Source organism: Oncorhynchus tshawytscha, linkage group LG13, assembly GCF_018296145.1.
Source record: "Oncorhynchus tshawytscha isolate Ot180627B linkage group LG13, Otsh_v2.0, whole genome shotgun sequence".
NCBI lineage: Eukaryota > Metazoa > Chordata > Actinopteri > Salmoniformes > Salmonidae > Oncorhynchus > Oncorhynchus tshawytscha.
Window position 1 is genome coordinate 39,562,129 of NC_056441.1, and position 20,674 is coordinate 39,582,802.

Genomic DNA, 20,674 nt, shown 5'->3' on the forward strand with positions numbered 1-20,674 from the left:
CTCAGAGCTCAAAAATGGTATATCATACACCACAAGGAACAATGGGAGAGTAATTTTGCTTTGAAAGTTGATAAACTTGTAACCTCACTTTTGAGAAGAATGGCCCTTGGATGTTTTGGTACACCTACTGGAGAGCTCTTCTTTGTCTACACCCATTCAGCATCATTCACACCCTCTTAAACTTTAGTCCCACCCAGTTCTTTAACTTTTTATGGCTGCAGGGGCAGTATTGAGTACCTTGGATAAAAAGGTGCCCATGGTAAACGGCCAGCTCCTCAGTCTCAGTCGCTAATATATGCATATTATTATTAGTATTGGATAGAAAACACTCTGAAGTTTCTAAAACTGTTTGAATTATGTCTGTGAGTATAACAGAACTCATATTGCAGGCAAAAACCTGAGATATTCCACTTCCTGTATGTATTTTTTCTGGGGGTGGCAGATTTTCAACCAAGCTCTCATTGAAATTACAGCGAGATATGGATGAGTTTTCACTTCCTACGCCTTCCACTAGATGTAAACAGTCAATATAACTTTGTCTGATGACTCTAATGTGAAGGGGGGTCGAATGAGACAGGAAATAGTCACCACTGCCACGAGTTGACCATGCTTTCACTATGCACGTTCACAGGGGAAGGACATCCGTTCCACCGGTCATCTGAAGTCTGAATTCTCCGGTTGGAATGTTATTCAAGATATATGTAAACAACATTCTAAAGATTGATTCAGTACATCGTTTGACATGTTTCTACTGACTGTTACTGGTATTTGGTATCTGTTACTGGTATTTTCTGGTTTCTGTTGACTCCAACATGGTGGCTAATTTGGCTACTGTTCTGAGCTCCGTCTCAGATTATTGCATGGGTTGCTTTTTCCGTAAACTTTTTTTGAAATCTGACACAGCGGTAGCATTAATTAAGCCGACCCCCTACTTTTTCGAACATTCTGTTAAAAATCGCGCAACATTTTGGCGTCCTGCTACTCATGCCAGGAATATAGTATATGCATATGATTAGTATGTGTGTATAGAAAACACTCTAACGTTTCTAAAACTGGTTAAATCACGGCTGTGACTATAACAGAACGTCTGTTTCATCGAAAAGCGCAGGAAAATCTGATCACTGGAAATTGAAAAAAATATCCATGCGCCACTTCAACCCATTGTTAAAGGTGAACCGTATTAAATGAGGCCGAGGTTGCAGTACCTACAGCTTCCACAGGATGTATAGAGTCTTCTCATTTGATTCGGATTTGATTCTTGGTAGAACCGACCAAAGGGAACCGATTCCCTCCGACCACCAACTTGATGCATTGGCTCGGTGTTTTTCCGGACATTTTTTCCAGACGACCAGCTATCGAATTGACATCGCCTCCTGATGATTTTTATAGCTTATTAACGTGTACTAATACCTAAAGTTGCATTAGAAAGGTATTTCGAAGTGTTTTGTGAAAGTTTATCGTCGACTTTTTAACTTTTAAAAAATGACGTTACGTTATGAAACGCTATTTTTTCCGTTTATCACACAGTCTTCATAGATCGATATCTAGGCTATATATGGACCGATTTAATCGAAAAAAAGACCCAGTATTGATTATGGGACATCAAGGAGTGCCAACAAAGAAGATGGTCAAAGGTAATGAATGTTTTATATTTTATTGTGCGGTTTGTGTAGCGCCGACTATGCTAATTCTTTTGTTTACATCCCCTACGGGTCTTTTGGGGTGTTACATGCTATCAGATAATAGCTTCTCATGCTTTCGCCGAAAAGCATTTTAAAAATCTGACTTGGTGCCTGGATTCACAACGAGTGTAGCTTTAATTCAATACCAAGCATGTGTATTTTAATGAACGTTTGCATTTTAACTAATACTATTAGCGTTTAGCGTAGCGCATTTGCATTTCCAGAGCTCTAGTTGGGACGTCTGCGTCTCAAGTAGGATCAAGAGGTGTTTAAGGAGAGGTGTATCTATAATTCCATGTGTATAACTTGTATCATCATCTACATTTATGATGAGTATTTCTGTTGAAACGATGTGGCTATGCAAAATCACTTGATGTTTTATGAACTAGTGAATCTAATACGCCAATGTAAACTCCGATTTTTTTATATAAATATGAACTTTATCAAACAAAACATGCATGTATTGTGTAACATGACGTCCTATGAGTGTCATCTGATAAAGATAATTCAAGGTGAGTGATTAATTGTGTCTCTATTTCTGCTTTTTGTGAATGCTATATTTCGCTGGAAAATGGCTGTGCTTATTGTGGTTTGGTGGAGACCTAACATAATCGTCTGTAGTGCTTTCGCTGAAAAGCCTATTTGAAATCAGACACTTTTGGTGGGATTAACAACAAGATTAACTTTAAAATGATATAAGACACATGTATGTTTTAGGAATTGTAATTGTTAGATTTCTGTGGTTTGAATTTGGCGCCCTCTATTTTCACTGGTTTATACCACGTGTGTGTTTGTAAATTCAATCTGGAGTGCCAGAGTATGCACTCTGGGCGTTTGTTTCACTCTCTGAGCGTTCAGAGTACACACTGGACGCTCTGGTCGAGGAGTTGGGTTGATCTGAGCGTTCTGCAGTCAAGCACCCAAGCTAACTGGCTAACGTTGGCTAGCTTGCTAGCTACTTCTAGACATAAATGAGGGAACACCTCACTCTGACCATTTTACTCACACTAGCAGAGCTGGTTAGGCTGTTTTTATGTTAGCCAGAGCGTTGGTGACTGCAACTGTGCTGCTTGCAACAATTTAATTACGCGTTTTTGCAAACATTTACTGACACCGGCCATATTCAACGGGTGTTGAGCGTTCATAAATTTGTTAGTTATTCTGTGTTCTGGCACAGCTACATCTATCAAAAGTTATCACAGTGACATCATGAACAGTCAATTGAAATGGTTATTTGCATAGTGGAGTCTTTTGTTTAGATATGTAGCTAGCTATCTAGCTAAACATCAAGCCATAATCCCAACTCATTATGTTACTACCCTGCATGAATCTGCAGGTAGCTAAACCACCAGGTTCAATGTTAGCTAGCTAACATTGAGTAGCAATGCAAATGGCTCTGAGATACTAATAATATTACCACACAGATCATACACATAACATTAGGTACCTAGCTAACAGTACACTTAAACTTGAAATGAAAACAACTTTCTGATAAAATTAGAAACGTGTAAATGTAGCTAGACTATCTTACCCATATACATGGACACTTCTCCCTCTCTGTCACGGATGCCATAGTTGCCTTAGCTTGAAGATGTAATCCGGAGACAGGTGTTTTATATAACAGCCTTCGTGTGTTTTCTTTTCGACTCAGTTTGTAATTTAACAATTTTGTTTACAGATGGCAAATGTATTTACAAATGGCATTATTAAGGCACATGAAAGTTCACATGTTCCAGAAAGCATTTCTGCCCAAAAACGCATTTTGATAAAAAAATGAAGTTTATGTTCAAAAGGCTCTGCTGTGAAGTAGTGACGCACGACATATGCGTAGTTTCCTGAAATGAGTCACGTATGAGCTATCTGGATATCTGACTGTAGTAACCCAAAGCTGTGATTCTCTCTTTCTGTAACCCCCCTACTATCCCCAATCCTGACTGGTTCATATTGTGAGTGACGGACTCAAAAGATAGCCCCCTCAGGTACACTGATGTTCTTGATTCTGTCAGATGGGGGATTTGACATACTTTAAACCTCATACACACGCTCCTTGAATGAAAGTACATTTCACATACACAGATGTAGGGCATCTCATATCTGACGCAAAGGAAGCTTTTAATGCCAGATTGGCAGGGAATAGAATTTAGCTCAGGGGGACAGACAGAGGGAGGGAGGGTGGAGAGAGAGGGGGAAGGGGGGAAAAGAGATCAGAGAGAGAGTCTCCTGGTCTGTCTCACTCAGACACGCATACAAACATACACACACAGCTCTGTATTACTATACTTGTGAGGACTTTTTACCCTATCCCTAAACCAAACCCTTATAATAACCCTAATTCTAACCCTAAACCTAACCCGAATCCTAAAATAGCCTTTTTAGAAGTGAGGACCGGCCAAATGTCCTCACTTCTCAGAATTGTCCTTGGTTTACCATTGTTGTGAGGACTTCCATTGCTGTGAGGACTTTGTGCGCTGAGGTGGAAGGGGTGGCAATATCTGAGGTGTGTCTTTTAAAACATGTGCCAACGTGCCAATTTCAGGCAGCGCTGGTGGGGATATTTAAGGCCAACCAAAAGCTGGTCATAGCGGTTATGGCATGGATTTTGACGTTGGAAGCACAGCCTATCCAGCCGTGATGCACAGTGCCCGTATGCACATGTAGCATGAGAGATGTGCTTTTTCCGCCCATTTATTTTCATTTCATTAAAAACCAAGCATATCCTCCACTCTCAATGAAGGCTGTTTTTGTAATGCCCAAGAGAGAGAGAGAGATACTTACTTATCTTGGACACATTCTATAACTATTCTCACAATGAACCAGTCGTACGCGATGTGTACGCATGGTTCAAGACTTCTAATCCATTTCTGTCATGGTTTCACCTGTCACCAGAGGGCGGCAGAGACCATCCTAGAGACATTAACGACACTCAGGTGTGTCTTATTTACTCATTATGATTTCCCTGTTAAAATAGGTGTGTTTTCTGTTGTTCTTTTCTGAAGCCGTTTGCGTTTGTCTCCTAAGTGAGTTTGAGACTTAGTGTTTGTTGTTTTCCCAGTGTTACTGTGATCCTTCCGTTACCGTTTCTCAGTAAAGTATTATGCTTATCCTTAACCACTGATTCCTCGTCTGGTCTCATCTCTGCACCTGGTCCAACCTCACCATGTCACAGCAAGCTTCAGTCTACAACATGGACCCAGCAGAGGTCAGTCAGGTCAAGAATATTGTAACCCACCAAGGAGCACTGCTGGGTCGGCAGCAAGAACAACTCTTCCAGATATCAGAAACCCTCTGGGCACTTACCGACTCACTCCAACCACAGTCCAACCCCAACCCAGGAGGAGCCAATGTCCAAGTCTCATCGCCCAGTGCTACAGGCGTCACCATATTTCCTCCAGGGAACCTGCACCGGGAACCGAAGATCCCAGCCCCTGAGTGGTATGACGGCCACCCTGGAGGATGCAAGGGGTTTCTCACCCAATGCTCTCTGGTGTTCGAGCTACTGTCCTCCTCGTTCCACACCGATAGGGCCATTATTGCCTATATAATCTCTCTACTCTTGGGCAAGGCCCTGGCATGGGAAATGGCTGTGTGGGAACAGCAGCCACCATCCTTCATCTCCTTTTTAGCCTTTGCTGTGACAAGTCTTCGACCACCCAGTCGGCGGACGAGAAGCAGCCAGTCGACCGTTCAACACCCGCCAAAGGGCCAGACCAGTGGCTGACTTCGCCATTGAGTTCAATGATCAGTATATAGAAGGGGGGCGGCGTCCAGAAAAAGAGCCGCCACCGAGGGTAGATGCCCACCCAGACAGACAGAGACAGAGAGAAAGAGAGAGAGCGAAAGGGACACTTATTGTTGACACATTCTATAACTATTCTCACAATCATATAGTTTGCACACAAACTGCCTAGAGTGGATGGCTTTTCACCAGGGGTTGTCTAACTCCATTAAGGATGAACTGGCCTCTCGGGAACTGGGAGAGGACCTCTAGTTCCTGATAATGCTGGCAATCAGGATAGATGGCTGCCTCCGAGAACGCGTGAGACATTGCTTTTTTGACACAACCAGTGGTGTCAGTGGTGTTGGTGATCAGGCCTACCACTGTTGTGTCATCTGCAAACTTAATGATGGTGTTGGAGTCGTGCCTGGCCGTGCAGGGTGTACAGGAGGGGACTGAGCACGCACCCCTGAGGGGCCACCGTGCTGAGGATCAGCGAGGCGGATGTGTTGTTACCTACCCTTACCACCTGGGGGCAGCCTGTCAGGAAGTCCAGGATCCAGTTGCAGAGGGAGGTGTGTAGTCCCAGGGTCCTTAGCTTAGTGATGAGCTTTGAGGGCACTGTACCGGCACCACGGACCATGCCGGCACCATGTACCAGGTATCCCGTGTGACTCGGCAGTCCAGAGCGTCCGGCGACAGTACCCAGTCCAGAGCGTCCGGCGACGTTTCACAGTCCGGAACCTCCAGCGACAGTCCCCGGTCCGGGGACTCCAGCGATGAATCGCAGTCCAGAGACTCCGGCGATGATTCACGGGTCGGTTCTACAAAGACGGAGGGATCAGTATATAAATGAGTCGCCACCGAGGGTAGATGCCCACCCAGACAGACAGAGACAGAGAGAAAGAGAGAGAGCGAAAGGGACACTAATTGTGGACACATTCTATAACTATTCTCACAATCATATAGTTTGCACACAAACCGCCGCCCGTTTGGAATAAGAAATCATGAATGTAATTACGTGTGGGTGCCCTTGTTCATTGTGTAGTCCTGAACAGAACTACGGAGTTCACTCTTCCATATTGGCTGCACCACATCCGGCCATGATTGGGAGTCCCATAGGGCGGCAGTTTCAACCATTTGAAACATGTAGCTAACGTCTCATGTTTAATGGTCAAATGTTAATTTCGTTATGCACTCTTGATCAAAAGGGGCATTCCGTCATGCTGACAAGCTCGCTGACCTCACTCGGGATGTGGCTAGTTACTGTGCAAAGTATTATGAAAAACAATGATGTTATTAGAAAACTATTATCACATTCCTATTTTTACAAAAATACTTGTATTTTATATTAACTGCACAACTACAGTATTTCCGTTATACTATTTTTATTGACTTCACAAAATAATCAACCACATGATATTAGTTTTCCATAGACCTCCAGTGATCATTCCCCACATTGTTGTGTTAGAAATATTGTTCCATTATCCACGTTTGACCGTGTTAGAGTTTTGGGCAAAAGTCTCTGGAGACAAAGGACATTCCTTTAGCAAGAGCAAGAGTGAGTCCTCTCCTGCATAATTTACAACTGTGTGTGAGCTGTCAACCGGGCAGTCCCCCCCCCCCACAGGACAGTCATGACAGAGGCTTTTGCCGTCATGCTTTTGCATTATCCACAATTCCCATAGGCCTACCTGCAGTGCAAACTCCATTCGGCTTGTATCCATCCACATTTCCAAAGAGCGCTTCTTGTCTGGTTACCACCACCAAACATATACAATTATTAAGTCCTATAATGACATATCAACGGTAGACCTAAATTATGGGAGCGTAGTATTTTTTATTTGAGGAGAAATGCAATGCTTAAAGACGTACTCGTTGAAGCCAATTTCATTAATGTTGACTGTCAACACTCCATATATATTGATCTTTTTTTTCCTTTACAGTTGTTATAACTCATTACTGTAGCCTGTGCTATTTTAAAAAATGGTAGTATCAATCCACAATAGGCTAGGATGAGAATAGTCTGTGCTGAATTGGAGTTGATGACAATGACAAGACTGTCAATAACCTAAAGAATTGAGAATCTGCAGTATTAAGCCATGAAATGCGATGATTGGCCAGTGAGTAGCCAAGCACTGATCACACCTCCAATTTACAGTTGAAGTCGGAAGTTTACATACACTTAGGTTGTGGTCATTAAAACTCATTTTTCAACCACTCCACAAATTTCTTGTTAACGAACTATAGTTTTGGAAAGTCGGTTAGGACATCTACTTTGTGCATGACACAAGTAATTTTTCCAACAATTGTTTATAGACAGATTATTTCACTTATAATTCACTGTATCACAATTCCAGTGGGTCAGAAGTTTACATACATTAAGTTGACTGTGCCTTTAAACAGCTTGGAAAATTCCTGAAGGTACCAAATTCATGGGTACAAACAATAGTACGCAAGTAGAAACACCATGGGACCAAGCAGCCGTAATACCGCTCAGGAAGGAGATGCATTCTGTCTCCTAGAGATGAACGTACTTTGGTGCGAAAAGTGCAAATCAATCCCAGAACAACAGCCAAGGACCTTGTGATATATCTACAGTAAAACAAGTCCAATATCGACATAACCTGAAAGGCCGCTCAGCAAGGAAGAAGCAACTGCTCCAAAACCACCATAAAAAAGCCAGACTACGGTTTGCAACTGCACTTGGGGACAAAGATCATACTTTTTGGAGAAATGTCCTTTGGTCTGATGAAACAAAAATAGAACTGTTTGGCCATAATGACCATCGTTATGTTTGGAAAAAGAGGAAGCTTGCAAGCCGAAGAACACCATCCCAAACATGAAGCACGGAGGTGGCAGCATCATGTTGTGGGGGTGCTTTGCTGCAGGAGGGAGTGATGCACTTCACAAAACAGATGTCTCAAGACATCAGTCAGGAAGTTAAAGCTTGGTCGCAAATTGGTCTTCCAAATGGACAATGACCTCAAGCATACTTCCAAAGTTGTGGCAAAATGGCTTAAGGACAACAAACTCAAGGTATTGGAGTGGCCATCACAAAGCCCTGACCTCAATCCCAATTGAAAATATGTGCGCAGAACTGAAAAAGCATGTGCGAGCAAGGAGGCCTACAAACCTGACTCAGTTACATCAGCTCTGTCAGGAGGAATGAGCCAAAATTCATCCAACCTATTGTGGGAAGGTTGTGGAAGGCTACATTAAATGTTTGACCCAAGTTAAACAATTTAAAAGCAACACTACCAAATACTAATTGATTGTATGTAAACTTCTGACCCACTGGGAATGTGATGAAAGAAATAAAAGCTGAAATAAATAATTCCCTCTACCATTATTCTGACATTTCACATTCTTAAAATAAAGTGGTGATCCTAACTGAGCTAAGACAGGAAATTTTTACGATGATTAAATGTTAGGAATTGTAAAAAACTGAGTTTAAATGTATTTGCCTAAGGTGTATGTAAACTTCTGACTTCAACTGTATTTATTCATCAGAATTCGCCCATAATTCTGGTTATGAAAATAGCAAAAATATTTCTGACACACCCCAGAACCTATAGCGCTAACGCCAGCGCTAATATCTACCATTAAGTTAGGTTTGTTAAAATAGAGCCCTAAATATAGTTGAAGTCGGAAGTTTACATACACCTTAGCCAAATACTTTTAAACTCAGTTTCACAATTCCTGACATTTAATTCCTGACATTTAAAGTACATTCATCTCTAGGAGACAGAACGCATCTCCTTCCTGAGCGGTATGACGGCTGGTATGCGCATGCATCGATATTATCTAGGATGCACCTGTTTGAACACTAGTTAGGTTTCCATTCAATCGGCGACAGACTTTCATGCAAATGTAACAAAATATGCATAAAGAAAATATGCAAATTTTCCCGCCAGTTGTGTGTTTCCACCAAAAGGACTTGTTGCGGATGGAAATCAGTGTGTGATGATGTAGTCCACACAAAATGTAAACGTTCACTTAAGTTTTCATGTATCGAATAAAAATCTAAAGTTCTATTTGTTTCCATTGCATTTTCAACTTTACCCATAGTTTTATCACAAAAAGTGTTACGTTAAATAGCAAATGTGGTTCCCATCAGCTCCCGAGTGGTGCAGCAATCTAAGGCACTGCATCACAGTGCAAGAGGCGTCACTATAGTACCTGTTTTGAATCCAGGCTGTATCACATCCGGTTGTGATTGGGAGTCCCATAGGGCGGCACACAATTGGCCCAGCGTCATTGGGGTTTGGCCAGAGTAGGACGTCATTGTAAATAATATTTTTTTTCACCACTAGGCTGTATTTCTACACAGATCATTCAGAAGAAACACCACTAGGCTGTATTTCTACACAGATCATTCAGAAGAAACACCACTAGGCTGTATTTCTACACAGATCATTCAGAAGAAACACCACTGGGCTGTATTTCTACACAGATCATTCAGAAGAAACACCACTGGGCTGTATTTCTACACAGATCATTCAGAAGAAACACCACTGGGCTGTATTTCTACACAGATCATTCAGAAGAAACACCACTGGGCTGTATTTCTACACAGATCATTCAGAAGAAACACCACTAGGCTGTATTTCTACACAGATCATTCAGAAGAAACACCACTGGGCTGTATTTCTACACAGATCATTCAGAAGAAACACCACTGGGCTGTATTTCTACACAGATCATTCAGAAGAAACACCACTGGGCTGTATTTCTACACAGATCATTCAGAAGAAACACCACTGGGCTGTATTTCTACACCACTGGGCTGTATTTCTACACAGATCATTCAGAAGAAACACCACTGGGCTGTATTTCTACACAGATCATTCAGAAGAAACACCACTGGGCTGTATTTTACACAGATCATTCAGAAGAAACACCACTAGGCTGTATTTCTACACAGAAACACCACTCAGGCTGTATTTCTACACAGATCATTCAGAAGAAACACCACTGGGCTGTATTTCTACACAGATCATTCAGAAGAAACACCACTGGGCTGTATTTCTACACAGATCATTCAGAAGAAACACCACTGGGCTGTATTTCTACACAGATCATTCAGAAGAAACACCACTAGGCTGTATTTCTACACAGATCATTCAGAAGAAATGGTCAGTTTGACTTGTATGCGGCGGCCTTTCTAATTAAAAGTGCTGAGCGAGATGGAGAGCAGGTTCAATAGCAGCCAGGTGTTTGTTTTCACCACTTCACATCAAAACACCCAGTATAGACACCTAAATGGCCTTCTGCGCTTTGATCTCGCCACCAAGCAACGAGGCGTTGTAGAAACCCAAGTTATCCTGTTTTCACTTTTGAGATGTGTGAAGACATTGGCTGAAAGGATTTGAAATGTTTGTCACAAAAGAAAAAATAATACCAGTCTGAAAAGGAAATCGATAGTAGGAAAATATAGAATGTATGGTATGTATAGTGCATGATACTTGCATATATATGCATATATTTCTAAAAACAAAAGATGGAGATTTGCTTTAGACGGTGGTGTGACAGATTGATGGTAAGAGTCCACTTGGCCCTCAGCTGTAGCTTGCCTGCCTCTATCATACAGAGCCAGATTTCACTGACTGGGGTTCAGAGGTCAAGGATAGGAGACACACAGCCATACCCTGGACACCCTCCAAACCGTGGCTTTGTCCCAAATTGCATCATATTCTCCATATAGTGCACTGGTCAAAAACAAATAATGTCTCTCAAACAGAAGGGGGAACTAACAAAGAGTCACTGACAACAACCAAAACAGGTTGGATTTTTAGAAGGGGTTCTGAAAGATACTCGTGGGGGTGCCCACTGAAAGTTGACTAGCAACAACAACTGGAACCTAAAAGACACCGACCCAACCATGAGCGCCCACCAAACTTGGAGCAAAACATATTCAGACAAAGGATTGTTTGTCTAGACATCAAAATAGGAATCGCCAACTAAAGGTGTTAACGCTCTGCATCTAACAAGACAACTGGAGTACTGGGCCAGCCACTCTTAAATAGCACCTGGGCCAGCACAGATGAAACACCTTCCCACTAATGAGATGAACAAGACACCACAGGTGTAACACATACTGACTAACGATGTGACACCAATCGGTACGTCCTAAGTGCTAACGTACTAAAGTCCAACCTCAAAACATAAATGGAAAAACCAAAGCATGTAATAATATCCAATTCCCTCTCTTCTCTCAAAGTCTGAGTCACTGCTTTAACAGAATGTCAATAACAATGCAGGAAGGTTGAATTAGTCTCCAGTATCTCTCTGCTCTCCTCTCTCTCCCCTCCTTGACCCTATTTCTTCACTGTCACTGACGTCTAGAGTTTAAGTACTCAGGTTGTGCTGTAGAGATGGCTGGTTTCTCCCCAGTGTACAGTTAGCCAGTGCGCTAGCACTAACAGTCAGCCCCCGTCCAACTCACCACCTCCCACTTCTTCATCCCCCTCCTCCCTTTGTCTCTCTAACCCCTTCTCTCTCCTTCACTCTCTCACTTGGCTTCATATTGATCTGAATTCCTTTGTTTCTTATTGATCCGCCACTCCACCCTCTGCCGCATTAAACAAACATAAAGACACACACACACACACACACACTCTGGAAAAGCACACACACACCCACTCACATAGGACATATGTGAACTGCGTCAATGCATGCACGTTGTGAAGACAGTATCTGTATCTGAATTGTATTTAATGGAAATACCATTATGCATGCAAAAATATGCACTCACTCAGTGCTATTCCCGTCAATGTGTGTATCTCTCTGTCTCTCTCTCTCTCACACACACCTGCGGACACACTTAAAAAGGTCTCTACTAAATGACCAGACAAGCTAATGACACAATGGAGACCAGATTCCATATTGACCCAACACTCCAGAGCTGAATTGAAAACAGAGAGTCAGACCTTGCAGGTAACACAATTAGGCTAAAGCTGCTGTTCATTTTCCAGTGTTGACGTTTTTGAAGGGGCTTTGCATTTTTGTTTAGTGTTGCATTGTCATTGTTGTTTTTTGTCAACACTGGCACCACACATACAATTCATTCATAGAAGGATGTCTACACTCTTAGAAAAACTTTTTGAAGAACACGTTTTAGTTCCATACTGTGTAGAACCATTTTGGTTCCAGGTAGAACTCTCTTGGGTTCCATGTAGAATCCTTTCCACAGAGGTTTCTACATGGAACCCAAAAGGGTTCTCTAGGGACAGCCAGAGAACCCCTTTGGGACCCTTTTTTCTAAGAGTGTAGTATGCATCGGGAAGTATGAAAGACACAAGTGAAAACTCAATGAGTATCCAGACCGAGATTCACTTGAAAATACACTTAAAGAAGCATCAATATTTTAGGCTCAACTTCCTTCTTGCCGATTCAGAGCCAGAATGATGTGTCTCTGATAATGACCCCCTGGTTGTCTGACCTCTCAAACCATCCCCCCTCACAATCTCTGGTTGGTGGCATCAAGTTGCCGTAACACCTGACTGTTTAGCCTGGTCTTTGACCTCCTTTAAGGGCATGCTGTGCTCAATCAGACATCTCCAGCCATGGTTTCAATTCAAAGGGGTGGGAGGGGCAGGGGAAGGGGCAACGCTTCCTCTGGTGACTTTAGATCAGAATGCACTGTAGGCAACACTGATCTCTTACTAAAGGCGTCTGCATGCTTCCCATCTGAAACAGTTTGGAACAGTTTGTGCAAATATTATGGTGACATTTTGTGACGTTGTCGTTCGTTTTGTCCTTCAGCAAGGGGTTTTTCAGCTGTTCGTACACACAAAAATGTTTGAGGCAAACCGAAGTTCGGAAGTTACATTTTGTGACGTTTTTGTTGGTTTTGGCCTTCGACAAGTTTTTAAATGGCTGTTCGGAAGGCGAAGTCTACCCCCCTTCATCGGTAATTGGTCAACAGTAAGGATTATTCAATGAAGAGTTTGTTGTCATTCAAAGATAAACGACTCGTTTTCATATACATTTTTTCATTTGAGAAATACTGCACCAAACATCCTAGTTAAATATAAAAATGTGCGACTAAGATCTCCTTGGCAAAAATGTAAAAGTGAATGACATATTCTTGACTATTTTGAGGAAGTGTATACTGGCTACGCGTCTCCAGATTGACAAACAGTATTAAGGATGCTTTTTTTTCTTGTTATTTTTAAAGCCAAGTTGTTTTCAAGCGAAGGTCGAAGGTATGCAAGCACACTCGGAGTTCAGCCAGCTGAACCGAAGCATGCAGAGGCCTTAAGTACATGCAAACACTGTGTTGAGATATAATAATTATTGCATTTGTTTGGCTCACTACTATTTAATTTATAATGTCAGATTGTGTTGTTCATCATTGTTAATGTATTATTCATCACTATTGTCTTAAAGCATCTCTTCGCGGCTTTGTATGTCATGTTCTATTCAGTCTTTGTCAATAGCACAACAATATTGTGATATTTTCACTCTTCCATTTTCCCTTTCATTATCTACACAGATAATATTGAGGATATACTCTGTTTCCTGACTTAAAGCTACATGATGTAACTTTTTGTTATAGATCTTTCATTCACATTGAAGGCAAGTCTTAATAAGCTGTAGATCTGTTCTATGTGTGCTGTTTCTATTCTTCCCTTTCTGAAGTTTCATTTTTGCTCTTTTGCTTTGGTTTTGTACACCAGCTTCAAACAGCTAAATATACAATATTTTTTCTTATGGAAAATATATTTCACTGTGGTTTAGATGGTACAATGATTCTCTACACAATGACTGCTTGTTTTGTCAAAAACTGAAATTAGGCAAACTATTAGAATTTTACTGATTTCTGCATAGTGTATCTTTAAGACTATGAGATATTATGTTTTTGGTTCAATGGGTTTACTCTACTATTGTTATTTATTGTTCAAAGATTTACTTCACAAATGTTTAGCTTACATTATCCAACGCTCTATGTGTCCATCGGAAATAGCACTGGACAAGGTCAGGTCTGAACTGTGGCCATATGAATTGATTTATTAATAGATAATAATAAACATCCTATTCTCTGTTGCTTTCAGGAATGCTGTGGTCTACTCTTGTCTTGAGTCCGTGGAAACTTCCCACTAAGGAGTAACAATGGAAAGAATTTCAGTCCAGCCTAAGTAAGGTAAAGCTGCCTCCAATCTTTCTCTCTCTCTCTCTCACCCTTTTTTTCACACCCTCTTTTTCTCTTTCCCTCTCTCTCTCTCTCTCTCTCTTTGTCTCCTCTCTCTCTCAGACACACACACACACACACACACACACACACACACACACACACACACACACAAAGAGAGACACACAGAAACATGCACATATACACACATATGTGAATGTTCTGGCACCTTCAAATCTCATTCCACTCACAAACACTCCCACTAGTAGCTATTTCAAACAGATGGTAGAATATCTCATTTACATAAAACATCAAATAATGAGCTATATCAACTTTTTCAATGGGCTTTATTAGAATTGGGTACAAGTACATTGACTTACATAGGCTACAAAAACACATGTTCCACACGTGCACACACACTCACAGGATTGGTACAATACCCATAGCAACTGAAAACTGCACCATAGTAACTATTGGGCATCTTGCCAAGCCATTGAGGTTGCCAGGCAGTGTCAGTGTTCCCATGGTAACATCTTATGCTGCCTTTGTAAATATGGGAGAGAGAAATGGGGGAAGAGAAAAGAGGGGTTGGGACTACTACAGCATCTTGTATCATCTTAAGAAAGCTAATAATTTATGGCCTGGGAGTAGCAGATACTTACCCTGGACTTGAATCAAGTTGTCATCTGGCTGAAGAGGGAAAGTTTGTCTGCGGGGTGGTCTGAGCCTTGCTCTCCCATGCAGAGAACCAGACCCAAACTCTAAAGAGGACAAGGGACTGAATATGACTCCAGAGAGGAGTATAACACATTTCAGCATCCTCCCCAACGTCTAACGGTCACATAAACACACTCTCATAAAAGTTCTGAAAATAAAGGGGGAAATAATTACCACATATCCACAGTATACACAGTTTATACTCCCACCTGCTTCAGCTCTGTTGAGGTAATGCGTGTCACGTCGACTTGCCGTCCAACTCAATCTGCTTTTCCAGTTAGAAGAGGAGACAATGTTGGTTTGAGTCAAGACTCTCCACTCAACAATTTATGTGTTGCCATGCAGACTTCATGGACTCTGCTCTATGGCTGTCTGGGTTTCACCACACACAGTGGCTTAGTTGTCTGTCACTCAAATCACAGTGGAGACATGTTAAGTCTTAAGATGTGTCCTTTTTTAAGTGTGTCAAAGGTGTATCTGTCACCTGAGCTCATTATTTTTAGCTTTGTGTCCAGAGAATTATCTCAGTGATTGACAAAGATCAGACAGGCACGTTTGATACCAATGCATCTGTCATGACGCTCGAGTGTCTCTATCCAGTCAAGTCAGAAGCATATAATTTCAAAAGCTTTTGTTTTGCGTTCCCTCCCTGTTAAGTCAAACTGTGTTTTAAATGTATTATCTTCCTCAAATCTCATTTAAGACTTTGTCAATCTCTCAACTTTTGACTTCAAGAACAGATGTTAAGTTTATTCTTTTAACAAACAAACAAGCTTTGGTTACTTTTTTTTCTTCTCTTCCTTATATCCTTAATGGATAAAAAAAAAATGCAACTGCTAGTTACTCAGAAGGGTGCCAATGTCCTATCTTCAGTGGATATCCAGTGGGACACTGTTTGCGTCCCAAAAGGCACCATATTCCCTACATAGTGCACTACTCTCGGCCCTGGTCAATGGCTGTGCACAATATTGGGAAAACGGTGTAATTTGTGAGGTAGACACTGTTAGTTACAGAGATGGGCTGGGAGGGAGCCACCCACTGTGAAACAGCTGGAAAGTTTGACCATCCATCAGTCAACTGGGCAGTGCCAAGTTTGGATTCTGTCGTCGGATGTGCTTCCCTCTCTCACCTTAACAAGCCCAACTCTGGCGTGTGGTGCAAAGTCACAGATTCCCAGACAGAGCCTAATAAGTGCACGTACTTTCACTTTCTGAATATTCAGAGAGGAATTTCTAATTCTTTATTATATCTAAATATTCTTCATCAATATTTTTCTTGAATGTGGAGCTCTATGCTACGATCCTACGACCCTCCCAATTAATTTGGTGTCAATCAAGTTGTTTGAATAGTAATCTACAATAGCTTCACATAACCCCAAACCAACTGGGGTTCATAAACCATGGACTGGCATCCAACGCAAGGCCTTTCCATCAGGCTTACATTGGCACACAAACACCCACACACACACACACACACACACACACACACACACACACACACACACAAACAGACTGGCAGAGAAATGGCATTGGCACAACCATGCCGCATACACGCGTGATTCAACTACGAATGAGACAGTGAGAGAGATTTGAAAGGGGAGGAGCGGAATCAAGGGGATGAAGAAGGGAGACCTGTATGAAAAGAGAGATTTGAAAGGGGAGGAGCGGAATCAAGGGGATGAAGAAGGGAGACCTGTATGAAAAGAGAGATTGTCCAACAACAACAAAAAGAGCTGGAAAAGACTTCTCAGGCAAATGTTTGGCAATGAAGGACAACTGAGAGGCACTTAGAGGCCGGGGAAGCTGGCCAATGAAAGCGAATGAAGGGTAGACAGACGGTCGGCTTTGTGGGGTAGACTGAAGGAGAAAGAAAGCAAGAAAGAGAGGAGTGGCGAATGGGGTTTGCAGTTGGATGCCATCCAACATGAGTAAAAATAAGGAAAAGATTATGATCTGTAATGTCTCCACTGATCATACTTTTCATAATAGCGTACCGTTTGAAATAGGCACTAAATCTATTGAAGGGCATAAATGTTGGTCTTTCCTACCTGATATATCTATATAATATATCAAACGAAGGGTAGAATCACTTAGCAAGATAGCTGGCGCACCGGCTCTGGTGATGGCATTTATGCTCATGCATAGTCCTAGACAAAAAGCCACTGACGTAATTGTCGCAATATGAATTTCCCAGTCAATATGCAACAGTTGACATGAAACCTTGATCCCGCTCCTCAACCTTTTGGTCAACAGAAATTCAGTAAGGCTTTAGCTAGCCAACTCAGAAGTGAATAATTTTTTGGGGTGAATTAACCAAGCTGAATGGGGAGCCTAGCAAAGCTGTGTAGCTATCAAGTAATCAGAGAGTCCTTCAGGCACAAAGGAAGAGTGTCAAAACAGCACCATTGACTTCCAACAACAGCCAATCAAAATCAGCTCCCTGTGCTGTGAGATAGACTGACCTAATGTTGAGCTGTAGATATGTACCTCACTGTGCAGTCTGTACTCGCCTATCAAAATCAGCTCCCTCTGTTGTGCAGTGAGATAGACTAACCTAATGTTGAGCTGTAGAGCTGTACCTCACTCTGCAGTCTGTACGCTCCTTTCAAAATCAGCTCCCTCTGTTGTGCAGTGAGATAGACTGACCTAATGTTGAGCTGTAGATATGTACCTCACTCTGCAGTCTGTTTTCGCCTATCAAAATCAGCTCCCTGTGCTGTACAGTAGACTGACCTAATGTTGAGCTGTAGATCTGTACCTCACTCTGTAGTCTGTACTCGCCCATCAAAATCAGCTCGCTGTGCAGTAGACAAAATGTTCAGCTACCTCCTCTGCAGTCTGTGCCTATCAAAATCAGTGCTGTGCAGTAGACTGACCTAATGTTGAGCTGTAGATCTGTACCTCACTCTGCAGTCTGTACTCACCCATCAAAATCAGCTCCCTGTGCTGTGAAATAGACTGACCTAATGTTGAGCTGTAGATCTGTACCTCACTCTGCAGTCTGTACTCGCCTATCAAAATCAGCTCCCTGTGCTGTGAGATAGACTGACCTAATGTTGAGCTGTAGATCTGTACCTCACTCTGCAGTCTGTACTCGCCTATCAAAATCAGCTCCCTGTGCTGTGAGATAGACTGACCTAATGTTGAGCTGTAGATATGTACCTCACTCTGCAGTCTGTACTCGCCTATCAAAATCAGCTCCCTGTGCTGTGCAGTAGACTGACCTAATGTTGAGCTGTAGATATTTACCTCACTCTGCAGTCTGTACTCACCTATCAAAATCAGCTCGCTGTGCAGTAGACTGACCTAATGTTGAGCTGTAGATCTGTACCTCACTCTGCAGTCTGTACTCACCTATCAAAATCAGCTCCCTGTGCTGTGAGATAGACTGACCTAATGTTGAGCTGTAGATCTGTACCTCACTCTGCAGTCTGTACGCGCCTATCAAAATCAGCTCCCTGTGCTGTGCAGTAGACAGACCTAATGGTGAGCTGTAGATATGTACCTCACTATTCAGTCTGTATGCGCCTATCAAAATCAGCTCCCTGTGTTGTGCAGTGAGATAGACTGACCTAATGTTGAGCTGTAGATATGTACCTCACTCTCCAGTCTGTTTTCGCCTATCAAAATCAGCTCCCTGTGTTGTGCAGTGAGATAGACTGACCTAATGTTGAGCTGTAGATATGTACCTCACTCTCCAGTCTGTTTTCGCCTATCAAAATCAGCTCCCTGTGCTGTGCAGTAGACTGACCTAATGTTGAGCTGTAGATCTGTACCTCACTCTGCAGTCTGTACTCGCCTATCAAAATCAGCTCCCTGTGCTGTGTTAGACTGCTAATGTTGAGCTGATAGCAGTCTGACGCCTATCAAAATCAGCTCCCTGTTGAGCTGTAGATCTGTACCTCACTCTGCAGTCTGTACTCACCTATCAAAATCAGCTCCCTGTGCTGTGAGATAGACTGACCTAATGGTGAGCTGTAGATATTTACCTCACTCTGCAGTCTGTACTCACCTATCAAAATCAGCTCGCTGTGCAGTAGACTGACCTAATGTTGAGCTGTAGATCTGTACCTCACTCTGCAGTCTGTACTCGCCTATCAAAATCAGCTCCCTGTGCTGTGCTGTGAGATAGACTGACCTAATGTTGAGCTGTAGATCTGTACCACACTCTGCAGTCTGTACTCACCTATCAAAATCAGCTCCCTGTGCTGTGAGATAGACTGACCTAATGTTGAGCTGTAGATCTGTACCTCACTCTGCAGTCTGTACGCGCCTATAAAAATCAGCTCCCTGTGCTGTGCAGTAGACAGACCTAATGGTGAGCTGTAGATATCTGCAGTCTGTACGCGCCTATCAAAATCAGCTCCCTGTGCTGTGCAGTAGACAGACCAGTGAGCTGTACCTCACTATTCAGTCTGTATGCGCCTATCAAAATCAGCTCCCTGTGTTGTGCAGTGAGATAGACTGACCTAATGTTGAGCTGTAGATATGTACCTCACTCTCCAGTCTGTTTTCGCCTATCAAAATCAACTCCCTGTGCTGTGCAGTAGACTGACCTAATTTCGAGCTGTAGATCTGTACCTCACTCTGTAGTCTGTACTCGCCCATCAAAATCAGCTCCCTGTGCTGTGCAGTGAGATAGACTGACCTAATGCTGAGCTGTAGATCTGTACCTCACTCTGCAGTCTGTACACGCCTATCAAAATCAGCTCCCTGTGCTGTGAGATAGACTGACCTAATGTTGAGCTGTAGATATGTACCTCACTCTGCAGTCTGTACTCACCTATCAAAATCAGCTCCCTGTGCTGTGAGATAGACTGACCTAATGTTGAGCTGTAGATCTGTACCTCACTCTGCAGTCTGTACGCGCCTATCAAAATCAGCTCCCTGTGCTGTGAGATAGACTGACCTAATGTTGAGCTGTAGATCTGTACCTCACTCTGCAGTCTGTACGCGCCTATCAAAATCAGCTCCCTGTGCTGTGCAGTGAGATAGACTGACCTAATGTTGAGCTGTAGATATGTACCTCACTCTTCAGTCTGTACGCGCCTATCAAAATCAGCTCCCTGTGCTGTGAGATAGACTGACCTAATGTTGAGCTGTAGATCTGTACCTCACTCTGCAGTCTGTACTCGCCCTATCAAAATCAGCTCCCTGTGCTGTGCAGTGAGATAGACTGACCTAATGTTGAGCTGTAGATCTGTACCTCACTCTGCAGTCTGACGCCTATCAAAATCAGCTCCCTGTGCTGTGAGATAGACTGACCTAATGTTGAGCTGTAGATATGTACCTCACTCTGCAGTCTGTACTCACCTATCAAAATCAGCTCCTGTGCTGTGCTGTGAGATAGACTGACCTAATGTTGAGCTGTAGATCTGTACCTCACTCTGCACGCGCCTATCAAAATCAGCTCCCTGTGCTGTGA

The 20,674-nt window shown here is 42.6% G+C and overlaps 1 long non-coding RNA gene across 1 annotated transcript in view; it reads left to right on the plus strand.

Annotated features, from left to right (window-relative positions):
- LOC112264911 overlaps window positions 1-20,674 on the plus strand; it is an 81,631-nt gene that overhangs the window by 12,417 nt on the left and 48,540 nt on the right. Inside the window, exon 3 of the long non-coding RNA XR_002955691.2 lies at window positions 14,457-14,545. This is a non-coding gene — a long non-coding RNA (uncharacterized LOC112264911). The remainder of the gene's footprint in view (window positions 1-14,456; window positions 14,546-20,674) is intronic.